At 34.0% G+C, this 13,837-nt stretch overlaps 1 long non-coding RNA gene across 1 annotated transcript in view; it reads right to left on the bottom strand.

Moving 5' to 3' along the window:
• LOC141546452 (uncharacterized) overlaps nt 1–8,779 on the bottom strand; it is a 45,393-nt gene extending 36,614 nt beyond the window's left edge. The window contains exons 1-3 of the long non-coding RNA XR_012483306.1: nt 8,287–8,779; nt 6,997–7,145; nt 4,269–4,352 (exon numbers count right to left, since the gene is read on the bottom strand). This is a non-coding gene — a long non-coding RNA (uncharacterized LOC141546452). The remainder of the gene's footprint in view (nt 1–4,268; nt 4,353–6,996; nt 7,146–8,286) is intronic.
• Nucleotides 8,780–13,837: the final 5,058 nt, after the last annotated feature.

Raw genomic sequence — 13,837 nt, 5'->3', positions numbered from 1 at the left:
CCTCCAAAACAGTTACTTTCAAAGTGATATAGCATTCAAAACAGCTACTTTCAAAGTGATATAGCAATAAGGATTCACACCCATTTTAAGCTCTTTTTGTATTTGCAATACTGAAGAAGGACATAATACATGAATTTTTCCTTGTTGCTGTGAAATTTTTCCCTCTCATCTTTTGGTATAATGTCAATCATAGTGCTCACAAAACTCCTGCTAGTTACAAGAAATTCTTTAACTAAAAATCAATAGTTAGGTTGGATTCACTTTGAGCAGTTTGGTAGAATATATGCTCTACAGAAGAAGAAAGACTAGCAACAAGAAAAGTATTATATCTGAAGTAATAAAATATGAGTTTAAATCCTGCCACCTATTAGCTTAAACTTTATACACACTGAATTTCCTTATTTGAGGAAACTTTTACTATTTAAATATTAGCAATTAATATAATTTTCTGTGAAATGAGATAATTGGATTAAATTAGAAGCCCTTAACCTGAAGTCCATGGAAGAATTTTGAATATATTTCAGGGGGTTTATAAACTTAAAAATGAAAACAATGAAATCTTCATTTCATTATAATTGGTTTTCCTTATAATCTTAAATCTTTTATTGTATCCTTTATTCTGAGAAGGGGACCTTTGATGACATCAGATTATTTATAACACTTTTGTATCATAAACACATAGTTTCTCCCTCTCTAAATCTTAGACTATTCTTTTCAAAATGTATTAAAAGGAATCTTAGATACAGGATTTATAACTTTAAAGGAACCTAATCTTTCATCTATTTCCATAATTCCATAATTCCAATTTCTTATCCAATTAGATAAATTGTTTTTGCTATTTTTTATATGTATTGTTTATCAAACTGGTATTTGTTGGAAAAGGGGTGAGGCCTTGGATACAGAAATTAAGGTATACCTTCCCCCAAATGCTAAATCTATTAGTACTTAGATAGAGCCTAATTATATCCCCTATATAAAGAATTTTGAGGAAACACATATACTTTTAGCCTGCTACCCACTCTCTCTGAGGAGAGTAAAGTATTGACCTTTAACCCCAACCTCTTACTTTCTCTCCTTGTAGGAATGTTTGTGTGGGGGGATGGGGTGAAGGGATATGGGGGTGAAGAAGAGACTAAAGATGTTTATTGTGATTCTCTTTAAACTCAGTTCAGTGAAAGTTCTCCCCACATGTGAACCCCTCTTTGCAACAAATGGGATTCAGTACTCCTTTTCCTATAGTTAAGTGATAATTTCCAAGATTCAAATTGATATGACACAGTAAAGCAGATAGCTGGGTTTCTTCCTTTTAGATTTGAAGAGCACTGTATACTTAAAGAAAGGCAATTCCTTTTCCTCATGTACATTCCAACAGCAAGTATATATTAGAAGCTGAAATATCTATAGCTTTAGAAGACTAAATATCATATGTAATCATTTATACATATTTTTCTAATATATGCTACTCTTAATGGAAAAGTAGAGCTATGGAAAACACAGATACAAATACATTTCTCCAGTGAAGAATCATTATTTACTATGAATACTTTGTTGAAAAATAAAGATTTGGGTGTCACTCAAATTTGAAGACCCTATTGCCTTCTATACATTATACAAATATATTTCTGATAGGTAGAAAAAATTAGAAGAAGAAATAAAAATCAAAGAATTTTGGAGTTATTTGAGTCTATATCGACCATCTAATTTAAATCTATGACTGAATAGAATTTTTGAAGATCTTAGCTATGTAATACTGAACTTAGAATGATAGAGATCCAAGTTCAAATCATCCCTGTGTAACCTTTTATTAAAATACATCTTTATTCAAATGTATCCTCTGAAACATGCTGTCTATGTGATCCTAGTCAAGTCACTTAATTTATCACGATAAATTTCTCAAGTGACTTCAAAAACGTTCAAAAAAGTCAAAGAATTGCTGATCTGATTTGTTTCCTTTCCAGATTAAAAAAAACCAAAACATAATGGCAACAATATATCACTATTTCATTATCTCCTCATAACACTTTTGTGAACAGTTTATTTTATTTCTCATTAATTTCCTACTTTCTGACTAGGTTGCGTATAGTATAAATGGAGAAGAGTAACTCCTATTTGTTTACTTTCTCTTATAGACTTTTTACTGTATTATCCTTTACTGATTCATGGATTTCTTTTTGGGAACTAATCTTCTTTACGTGCCAGATTATTTTGCTATATTTTCATTTAACCTGTTCTTTTAAGTAAAATATAAATAATATATAATAATATAATAAATAAATAAAAAAAATAAAAATATATACTAACACTAAATCCTAGGCATGACATATTCTATAGTCACTTAGCCATCCAATGAATTCAAAACAATTTCATAGAGATTTCAATTCATTGTGTTATTTCTCTTTCACATAGTAGGTAGTTATTTAAAACATGTTAATAAATTAATTTTTCCTTGCCTGAAGGGCTATAGAGTACTATTATTGCCCATTTTCAAGTATATTGCCTCTTGTGAATTACCATACCTCTCCATTAGAAATCTTCCTTTGTTTACCTAATATTCTGTGACTTAGTAGAAGTGATTAAAATAAGTGTTTGATTGCTATCCTATTTTGCATTTAAGTTTGGTTTCATAAACTCCTTGTTAGTATCAGGGAGTTCATATTGGCAAAGGTTATCACTAAATATGATGTTAGTTGCAAAAATAGCTCATTATAATAATATCACTGAATGTTTGAGTTGGAAGGGCTATTTGAGATCACCTAGTCTAGTCTTCTCATTTTCCTGATGAAGAAATTGAGTTGGCATTGAGTGACCTCATAAACATAGGAAATATGTAACAGACATGGATCTGCATATCTCACATTCAGAACACCATTATTCAGAGAATTTAATACAAGGAAATATTCCTAATGCTGAAACTGTTCCAAAAATAATTCAGGTTCTCTTTGATGATTCAGAAGATGCTTAGAGGTTTTGCATTGCCTTAGAGACCTCATTATGACCAGCCGTTAAAGATGTTCACTTCTATCAATATAGAAGTAATAAGAGACAGTATGGCAGAAATCCTGACCCTGTGATATGTAGCCAAGAAGTCTTTTTTTTTTTTTTTTTTTTTTTTTTAACAAATCATCCCTGATATCAGTTAGCTACTTGCAATTAGTTTTTCACAAGAATAGTGTCAGAATAGGTAAAACTTAAACCAACTACAGAATTTCAAATTAAAAACAATTTCAATAACAGAACTTATGATTTCTTTTTTATTTTATCACTATCAGTTAAAGTAAATTCTGAATTGTAATGTAATGATGCAGCATAACATTGTAGAGATTTGGTCTCAAAGACCTTAAGACTTGAATTCAAATTCTATCTCAGACATATGCTGATTGTGTAACCTGGGGCAAATTACTTAAACTCTCAAGAGGGGAATTGCTCAGATTACATACAATTGCACTGACTATGTCAACCTTCTATGGTAGAGGAACTTTCCTCATTTGGGAGTTCCCTGATCTCATGAAGTCACAGGTGGAATTCATATCCTATCTTGTTATTAGAAATTATACATGCTTCATTTCAGTAACTGGACTCTAATGTTTTACCATGAGGTAAGCCTATATCCTCCAGGGTAATACTCTGGCAAACTGTGGCAAAGTATAAAAACTTAGCCCAGATATAGTGATGCACCAGTTGATAAGGAGAGGCTGGCTCCAGCCATAGGCACACTAATGGTAATTGTTTTGTTTTATTTTAGTATAAAACCTTGCTGAGGCACTAGTTACTAAAGTGTACAGAAGATGCAGTTTATGTAGAAAAGGATGTAGTATGGTACAGTGGAATGTTGGTATTGGAGCCCCCAAAGCCGAGATGCAATGAAGTATGGTCTTCCTCCTCTCTATCCACTGTACCACCTAGGTGCCTCCTGTTTCTTTCTATAGGACAGCATAAGGTAGTAGTCACCACCTGGCTTGAATTTATTCTAAGATAAGGAAATGAGCAGACAGTGCATTTCAGACATGTAAGGCAATCTACAAACACCCAGAAGGTAGAAGTGCAAAAAAGAGTTGCCCCAAACATTTATGTACATGTAGATCCTTTTTTTTTTTTTTCTCAATACAGCAAAGTATGGATCAGTTCTCTGCTGTCTGAACTAATTTTGGCCTAGAATTAATACTAAGAAAACACAAGTCCTCCATTAACCAGCACCACATCATCCATATGTGGAACCATGAATTACAGAAAATGGTGAAATTTTGAATGCTGTGGATAAATTTTCTTACCTTGGCAGTATACTTTCCAGAGATGTCCACATTGATAATAAGAATGACACACTCATTGCCAGAGCTATTTCAGTCTTTGGGAGGCTGTACAGAAAAGTGTGAGAGATGAGAGGTATTAAGATTGACTACCAAACTGATTTCTACAGAGCTGTTGTGGTGACCTCATTGTTATATGTCTGTGAAAGCTGGATAGCATACCAGCACCATGGTAGGAAACTTCCATATGAATTGTCTGAGAGAAAATCTGAAGATCACCTAGTAGGATAAGATACCTGACATTGAGTCCTTTATAGAAGTTAATTGCCAAGTATTCCAACTGTACTGCAGACAGCACAACCCCATTAGATTGGACACATTGTTCAAATGCCAAATGTACATTTGTCAAAAAGATTATTTTATGGAGAACTCACATAGGCCAAGTGCTCATTAGGGGGTCAGAAAAAGCAATACAAAGCCACTCTCAAAGTCTCACTTAAGAACTTTAGAATCAGTTATATGAATGAGAGACACAGGCCCAATATGGTGTGCCCTCATTAGAGAAGATGCTATGCAAACATGTGCTATGTGTAAGACACTAAGAATTCAATTAGTTCAGAAGAAACATGAGCTACCCAAAGTTAGAAAAGTCATCCCAAATGTTCATATGTATAATTTGTGTCAGACCTGTGGCAAAATATTCTAAACTTGTATTTATCTGATTAGCTATAGTAAGACATATTGTAATTCAACTCTAACATAGTGGTATCATTTTGGTCCCCTTCAAGAACAAAGGACAACAACCAATCAACTAAGATTTGATTCCTGATCACTGTGTGAGTTTAGGAAAGTAGTTTAAGTTATCTAGGCTTCAATTTCTTTATTTGTAAAATGACAACATGGTTGTCAAGTTCCTTCCTGCTCTAAATATAAAATCCAAGGATCCTGAGCATCGATACAACTGAAGTTATCAAATTTTGAAGTGGTGAATTTTAGACACTTATTAACGGTGTGACTCTGGGCAAGTCACTTCTCTCTTTTTGCTTTGGTTTCCTCTTCTGTAAAATGAGCTAGAAAAGGAAATGACAAACTACTGCAGTATCTTTGCCAAGAAAACTTCAAATGGGGTCACAAAGAGTCAGACAGGAATAAAAAACAAAAACAAAAACATGAAAAAACCCTGAAGAACAAAAGTGATAAATCAAATCAGTGGAAAAGTCAATTGGCTTTTAGACGATCTAAACTCTTTCTAAAGTTTTCTTATTTTTGGAAAGTAATTTTTAGAGCAAATGAATCAGGAAACCTCTGTGGCTTTTTCTACCTTTCAGAAAAAGAAAAGGAGAGGAAGATAATATAGAAGTGATTGAAAGATCTTTGAACTTGAAAATGATTTGTAAAATGCTTTACATTTAACCCCTCTCCATTTTCTTTAAATCACAGATTTGGAATTTTGGAAGGTGTGATTCTGTGTTAGGGATGAGGAGGACAAAAAAACAAAAAACAAACAAAAAAACCGTTGCAGCTGTAATTCATAAACTGTTCTTTTCTCCCCCAAATACTGAAGACACATTGAATGAATGACCTATCTGATCTAAAAGGTAGGAGAAAAATTAGTAAAGGGGGAAAGACATCTTATTCAAAGGCAAGTTCACTGTTAATTATCTAGTTCTCTATTTTCCACTTTGTCTGATTTTCCTTCCATCAATTCAAACCAGCTGATCCAATAATAAGTATCACTTTGCTTCATTTTAAACGTGGAATCCACTATGGGCTAGGAAACTGGATAACAAAGTTAGTACTTGTCTAACAGGAAAAGATAATGATAAATGTTGGAGGGGATATAGGAAAATTGGGACACTAATGCATTGCAGATGGAATTGTGAACTGATTTAACCATTCTGAAGAGCAATATAGAACTATGCCCAAAGGGCTATTAAACTGTGCACAGCCTTTGATCCAGCAGTGTCTCTACTCCTGTATCCCAAAGAGATCCTAAAAAAAGGGAAAAGGACTCACATGTGCAAAAATGGTTGTGGCAGCCCTTTTTAAAATGTCAAGATACTGGAAACTGAATGGATGCCTATCAGTTGGAGAATAAGTTATAGTATATGAATGTTATAGACTGCTATTGTTCTATAAGAAACAATCATCAGAATAATTTCAGAGAGGCTTGGAGAGACTTACATGAACTGATGCTAAGTGAATTGAGTAGAACCAAGAGACCATTGTATACATGTCAACAGCAAGAGTACACAATGATCAGTTCTGATAGACCTGGCTCTTTTCAACAGAAAGATGATTCAGGCCAGTTCTAATAGACCTGTGATGGAGAGAGTCATCTGCATTTAGAAAGAGGGCTGTAGGGACTGAGTGTGTCTCACACTATAGTGTTTTCATTTTTTGTTGTTGTTTGCTTGCATTTTTTTAAATAATTTTTTTCCCTTTTTGATGAGATTTTTCTTGTGTATCAGGATAATTGTGTGAAACTATGTATAGGAGAATTGCACATGTTTAACATGTATTGGATTACTTGCCATCTAGGAGGGGATGGGGGAAGAGAGGGAGAAATAAATTTGGAACACAAGATTTTGCGAGGATGAATGTTGAAAACTATGCATAAATTTTGAAAAAAAAAATCAAAAAAAATTTAAATAAAAAAAAAGACAGTGTCTAAAATAAGATTGCATCACCTAAAGTGACACCTTGAATGGCTTTCCCATAAATAAAGTAAATTAGCCTTGGTGTATATTACCTTCTGATACTGCTTGCAGAATAGAGTTTGGAATGCTTTTACTTCCTCCCTTTCTTTTCCTTTTTTATCTGTTTTCTATGTAGATGCGTTTACTTGATGAATGTTTCCCAGATAATTGAGAGTTCTTGTATCCTCTACAGTACCTAGGACTGGTCAATGCATACATCAATTATTCAGTGAATATTAAGTGAATTAATTTTAAAACAAAGTTTCCCAATTTTTAGAATTTGAATTGTTTTTAATTTAAAAAAATATATTGGTGCTTTAGCATAATTAAATATTGCACAGTCATTAAGAAATTCTCAAAACTTAACTTTGCATTGTGAAGCTGATTCTGACTGTTTCATGCAGGGTAAGGATCTTTGTAGCTCTTTCCTCTTAGACTGTTCAACTAGCAGTCACTTTGATTTGGAGGCTGAATCCCAGAGGGCGGCCTTGAGCAGAGCTTTCTTCAGGACCAGTGATATTCCTCTCTCTCATTAATCATTAGTTGGTCCATACTTTGCAAATTACTTTGCTTACTAGGCATAATGAATCCCTGGCGTTTTCACCCCCAGATGAGCCTGTTATCTTCGGTTTGCACTCTGTAGGCAACCAATCTAAGGAACAAGCCTAAGCAGAACTGTGATAGTGTACTCCAGAGGCCTGCAGTGCTCTTCAAAAGAGGGCCAGAAGATCCCCAGAGATGAGTTCAGACTACCCAATAGAAAGGGTCAGTCTCCTACTTGGACTTTTTCACTCTCTCTCTCCTATTTGCATAATATTCTTTTTATTCTCCTGACTACTAAGAGTGGGGGGGGGGTAGGTAGGAATTAGAGGGCAGGAATTACAACCCTTTGAGACAAGAGAAGGCAAGAATGCTAACAGAATAGATACTGCAAATAGGAAATACATATCTATTTCTTGCCTGTGACAGGCAAACAGTCTAGGATACTCTCATTAAATTAGTGATATTATTAAAGACTATGCCCAAGTAGAACAGAACAAATTTATTATATTAAAGTATAACTACTGTGCCCCTGAAAATTCTAAGAATCCTGGCTCCTGATCAGTGTGAAAACTTTGGGTAATAAGCTATGGAAACAATAGTCTGAATCCTCATCTTATATAACATTTTCTATTATCATATCATGTAAGAGTAATCAATTCACTAGCAAAATAATTTAATTAAGGCTTAAACCAATACAGTTACAGGTTGTTGACATATTAATGTATGAAAACAATGTATATAAAATGAAATCTACTAGAGCCATTATATGCTACTCATACATAAATAGGACCAATACTTACCCTCTTGAGGTGGTAAATGGGGAAGAAATCCTTAGAGGAAAATCCAAGAGTATGGAGATACTCCTTATTGTGTAGATAGATAGCAGGAGTAAATTATAATCATTCATCTTTGCCTCCTCTTAGAACAATCTCAGTGACTGGTCTGGAGATCCACTAAGTACTGGAGGCAAGTGATAATATGCTAAAATTTTTCAGTTTAACTTGAAATTATTCTGTTGGAAATTCTAAATTCTGAAATTCCATAGCAGTACCCCTTCATATATTTGCTGCTCTATCCAATTGTTCCAATAATAAAATGCAGCTTACTTCCATCTTTACTTTTTTCCAAGGCTCTGACATCTATGCCTTTTAAACTCCCATTCTTTCTGTATGAAGCTACCTGTTTACACTTGCTCAGGATGTCACCTGGGCTTTTAATAATGTTTTTGCATCTTTCCCTCTCTCTCTTCTATTTTTTTCAAGTTTTTTTTTTTTTTGACCTGATACAATTCCTGTATCTAGATCCTAGATTCTTTAACGTTTTGCATTCAGGGCTCCTACCTTGGGAGGGAGGGTAGATTTTGCAAGAATAGATACTTTTTTTTTTTTTTTTGTCACCATGGACACCAGAAGCTGTGCTGGAGAACTCCTGTTAAGGATAGGTGATTCTAACCTATATTAAAAAAATACTTTAGCTGTCAGAAAGTGATTGATGAAATGAGAACTGTTGTCACTGCCTATCTATCAGATCTATTTGAAACTGCAGTTGGCTACAATCCTTCAATTTCTATAGAATTGGAATTGTCATTAAAATAATATTCTGGAAAAACCACAATTGTACTATTTATTCATTCTTTTAATTTATTCATTAATAAAACACTATCTATGAGTAATACACTCTAATTTATGTACAGAAATGGATACAAAGTTGAAGAACACAGTCTTTTATTAATATGGTTACAATCTAATTGCAGATAACATTGTATGTATTGGAGAGTAACTAAATATTTTTGAAATATAAGTTGAATTCCATACACACTTGTCCCCACAAAAATCTGGCTTAACAAAAAAAATTTGAATTTTTTTTTATGGCTGCAATTATTTTCAGGTTATGCATATATACTATAACTCAACAATATCAAATATGTTAGTTTAACTTCAGACTGTTACATCAAGTGACAGATTAATTGGAATACATTTCAAGTTTTAGTGGTAAAGCAACTTGCTAGAATATCATTAACGAACACTTATAATGTCAAAAATTTAAAAGCAACTAATTAAAAATGACCAAAACATAGGAATAGCCTTGTTCCTTGCTGTTGTCCAAGTTTTAGCTCTGTAATAGGAATATCCACTTCTATATACCCTAGAACTTCTTTTCCCAATAATGGCAGTATCATTTTGTGGGTAAAGGATTAGCCTCAAAGACAGGTATGCTTAAATTGCATCCTACTTTTAACATGCATTTTGTGTGACCAAAGGTCAATCTCTTAATCTTTCAGTGACCCAGGAAACTAATATTTTGAGTAAGAGTAGTTGCCAATCTTCACTGACATTGGGAGGAAGTTTTCATTCTGAGAACTCTCAAATCAGTGAAATAACAGATCTGAATCATACCCATTCATCACAAAAATAAACAAAAATAAAATATCCCCTAAACCCACTAAGTTTTCTTTTTCTTCCTCCCAAAGTTGCAGAAGATGACTAAACCTTCTTCCAATACTTCAACAAATATCAGATTTCATTGATTTGTGCATCCTCCCCTCTAGCTGAATGTCATAAATTTCTCATCCTGTGTTATTCATGTCCATGCTTTACCTGGAACCTTCTGTGAAGAATTTGCTCAATCCACTGGAGACCTTCTAAATAGCATAATTCCAAAATTTTAGTTTGAAACAACTTCTGAGACCTCAACTTCAGAGGCTATCTTTAATCAACCTATACCTGAAAAAAAAATTCCCCAATAGAGACTGAAAGAGAGAGACTTACAAAAACAGAATCATAGAGATGGAGAGAGATAAAGATCAAGAGAGAGGAGAGACAGAAATAAAAAGAGAAAGAGACAGTCCTGTGGATAGACAGAGATACTCATAGAGAGAAAGAGACATGGAGACAAAAAAGAAACACAAAAAAGAGGAAGAGAAAGACAAAAAGAGACTCAGATACAGAGATAGACACATTCACAGGGAAACAGAAACACAGACAAGCACACAATCACAGAGACAGAAACAGAAAAAGAGACACAGGAGAGGAGGTGGTTCTGAGCTTTAATCTATGGTGAAATGGTAAAACCAATTCCTCTTCTTTTGACAGGGGATGGAGCACCTCATTTGGGGACTCCAGCTGAATTCAGAGGAAAAGCTTCACAACCTCATGTTCTATGGAACTCTTTGTGTTGACCATAGGATCAGTTAAGAACTATTCAGCAGGGTTCAAAAGAGGCCAGCAAGAAGCTCCCCTATTCCTTACTAAGATTACACAACATACCCATACTCCATAAAGAAATTACTTTTACCTGGCAGTGCGTGGGAGAGAATGAATGTCCTTCCATGCCAATGGAGAAAAAAATCATTACAAAATTCCATCCAGGCTGACATGAAGCCATTAATCATTATACTTCGGGTCTGGTTATTCAACCATTTCTTCGTGTATTTAACATTTTTATTGTCAACCTATATCCACTATCTCCTTCTTCACCACTGGTTTACAGGATGCAATAATAGTATATAAATATGTTAGAAAATGAACATCTCATATTCTTTAAATTCAGGAGTTGGCATTCAGCAATGGTCTAAGTATTTTGCTACAAAGTAATGCATTAATCTCCAGGAAACTACTCCCCCTCCCTCTCAAAAATATTAATCACTTGAATCAATCAAGATCACAAATAACCCAACTTCAATACGCCCTCTGCTCATTTTACCTAGTCAACCTGAAGATGATTAGAATGCTGAATCTTACAAAGACAAATGACATTTGCTTCAAAATAAAATTATATTTACACAGAACTTATTTTTATTAAGATATATTTGGAACATTATACATGAGTGTTTTTGTGATCATTTTAGAACATTTTTGTTTGTTCTTTGCTTCATCTCTAAGAGTTTGCTCATAAGCAGCAAAAGGAGAGAGGATACTAATTTAACTTGAGGTAATTTTTCATGTTGGAAACTTGCTGAAGGACTTTTTGTTCTCATTTAGTGGGAATCCCCTATATTTGCTTTTCTGCTGCTACAACCCTTGCTGCAATTTGTTGGAATTTCAAAAGTGGAAGAAAATAGACCACAGATGTCAGCTGCTTCAAAGAATTCAAATTCAGTGCAGAATAATTTGGCAAGCTAAAAGTCTTATAATCAGATGCTAGATCTTGAAGTCTAGTACACAAACAGGCTACAGATACATATTTATTCAGGATCTGCTAAGTGTCATGTTCTAAGCCAAGGGACATTTTAAGGCAGTGTCCTTTTCCTTAACCTATTAAACATCTGGTTTGTGAGAGACAAATCAAGTTTTCAAATCAGCCAAGTGCTAATTTTATGTATAGGCTAGAAATAACAAAGTAGTAGTTCAAAGAAGAGAGAGTTCAACCAGCATTGTAGAAGTCAGAAAGAATTAATGGAGTGTAGCTCCTGCTTTTCTTCAAAACTCAGGTCAAGTACTGCTTTCTTTAAAATGACTTTTCTATCACTTCAGATACTAGGGTTCTTTCAAAATTATCCTGTGTTCATTTTGTATATATCTGGTATGTGGAGTAGATGTGTAGAATGTTAAGGTTATATGTGTGTCCACATGGTTGTTTCTAAATGTTGTGTTCTAAATAGATTGATGACCCTGAGAAGAAGACAAATAGATAACATACTTCTCATAGTTATGGATAGGAAGTATTTTCTTAACTAAACAAGAGAAAAAGGCAATTATAAAAGGTAAAACAGGTAAGTTTTATTATTAGAAATTGAAAAGTTTTCATGCAAACAATATCAATACATCTAGGATAAGAAGGAAAGTGATTATAAGAAGAGAAAATATCTTTTATGTCAAATTTCTCTGATAATTAATAAACATTTAAAGGAACTATGCTAAGCAATGAAGATATAAAAAGAAGCAAAATACAATTTCTGCCCTCAAGGAAATTACAGTATGATAGAGAAACAACATATAACAAATTTTATAAAGGAAGTGGCATGCAGGCTAAATAGAAAATACTTAACAGAGGAAAACTTTTGGAATCTAAGAGCATTAGGGAAGGCTTACTTTAGTAGATGAGATTTTAATTGATACCTAAAAGAAACCAGGAAGGCCAAAAATTAGATCAGAGAAGAATATTCCACGCAAGGGTAAATAGCCAGAAAAAAATGGTTGGAAACAAGAGATGGATTGAATTGTTTATCAAAAAGCCAGGAGATCAGTGGAGCTGAATCAAAGACAATATATTGGGCAGTAAAGTATAAGAAGACAGAAAGAATAAGAGGAGACTAACAAAAAGGATTTTGAATTCCAAATAAAGTATATTATATTTGAACTAGAGGTACTAGGAAGCTAATGGACTTTATTTAATGGTGTGTGTGTGTGTGTGTGTGTGTGTGTGTGTGTGTGTGTGTGTGGTAATTAGATGACATAATAGATAGAACACTGTACCTGGAATCAAGAATAACTAAGTTCAAATCTGGCCTCAGACACTTACTAGGTGTGTGATCCTGAACAAGTCACAAAACCCTATTTGTCTTAATTTGCTCATCTGTAAAATTCTGGGAAAAGAATCAAAATTTTTACCAGAAAATCCCTAAATAGGGTCACAAAGAATCAGACATAACTAAAACTATTGAACAACAACAAAATATATTTGTATATGCTTAATAACCATTCTCTGATGAACAAATGGTCAAAGTATATGAACAAATCTCCTTTCTTGTTTCTACCACCCAATCAATTCTGCAAAGCCTGAGGAGGTGTATTCTGTCTCCTCTCCTCCTTGTGGGAAGAACTAACCTTTGCCTTCCAGCCTGAGTATGCCTGAGTTTAAGGGCTGTGAGGAGGCGGAAGGAGGAAGTGAGGAGTGTATTTTCCAGGAGGAGATTGTGAAGGGAGGGGTCCTAGTACAGGTACTCAAAATGAGAAATGTGGTTGTCTCTACTGGGCGTATATCCCAAAGACATAATAAACCAAAGAAAAGGACCCTCATGTGCAAAAATGTTTGTAGTAGCTATTTTTGTAGTAGCAAGGAACTGGAAGCTGAGTGCATGCCCCTTGGCTGGGTTGAATAAGTTATGTTATATCAATGTTATGTGATATTATTGTTGTATAAGAAATGATCAGCAGAATGATTCAGAAAGAATTGAAGAGACTTACATGAACTGATGCTAAATGAAGTGAGTAGAACTAAGAGAACATTGTACAGAGAAACAACAAAATTATGCAATGATCAATTCTGATAGATGTGGCTCTTTACAACAATGAGGTGATTCAGGCCAATTCTAATAGACATGTGATGGAGCCATCTCCATCCAGAAAGAGAACTGTGGGGATTAAATGTCAATCACAACATAATATTTCCATATTTTTGTTGTTGTTTGCT

Source organism: Sminthopsis crassicaudata, chromosome 1 (assembly GCF_048593235.1).
Source record: "Sminthopsis crassicaudata isolate SCR6 chromosome 1, ASM4859323v1, whole genome shotgun sequence".
Taxonomy (NCBI): domain Eukaryota; kingdom Metazoa; phylum Chordata; class Mammalia; order Dasyuromorphia; family Dasyuridae; genus Sminthopsis; species Sminthopsis crassicaudata.
Note: the sequence above shows the minus strand (reverse complement) of the source record. Positions and strands in the feature narration are given on the sequence as shown.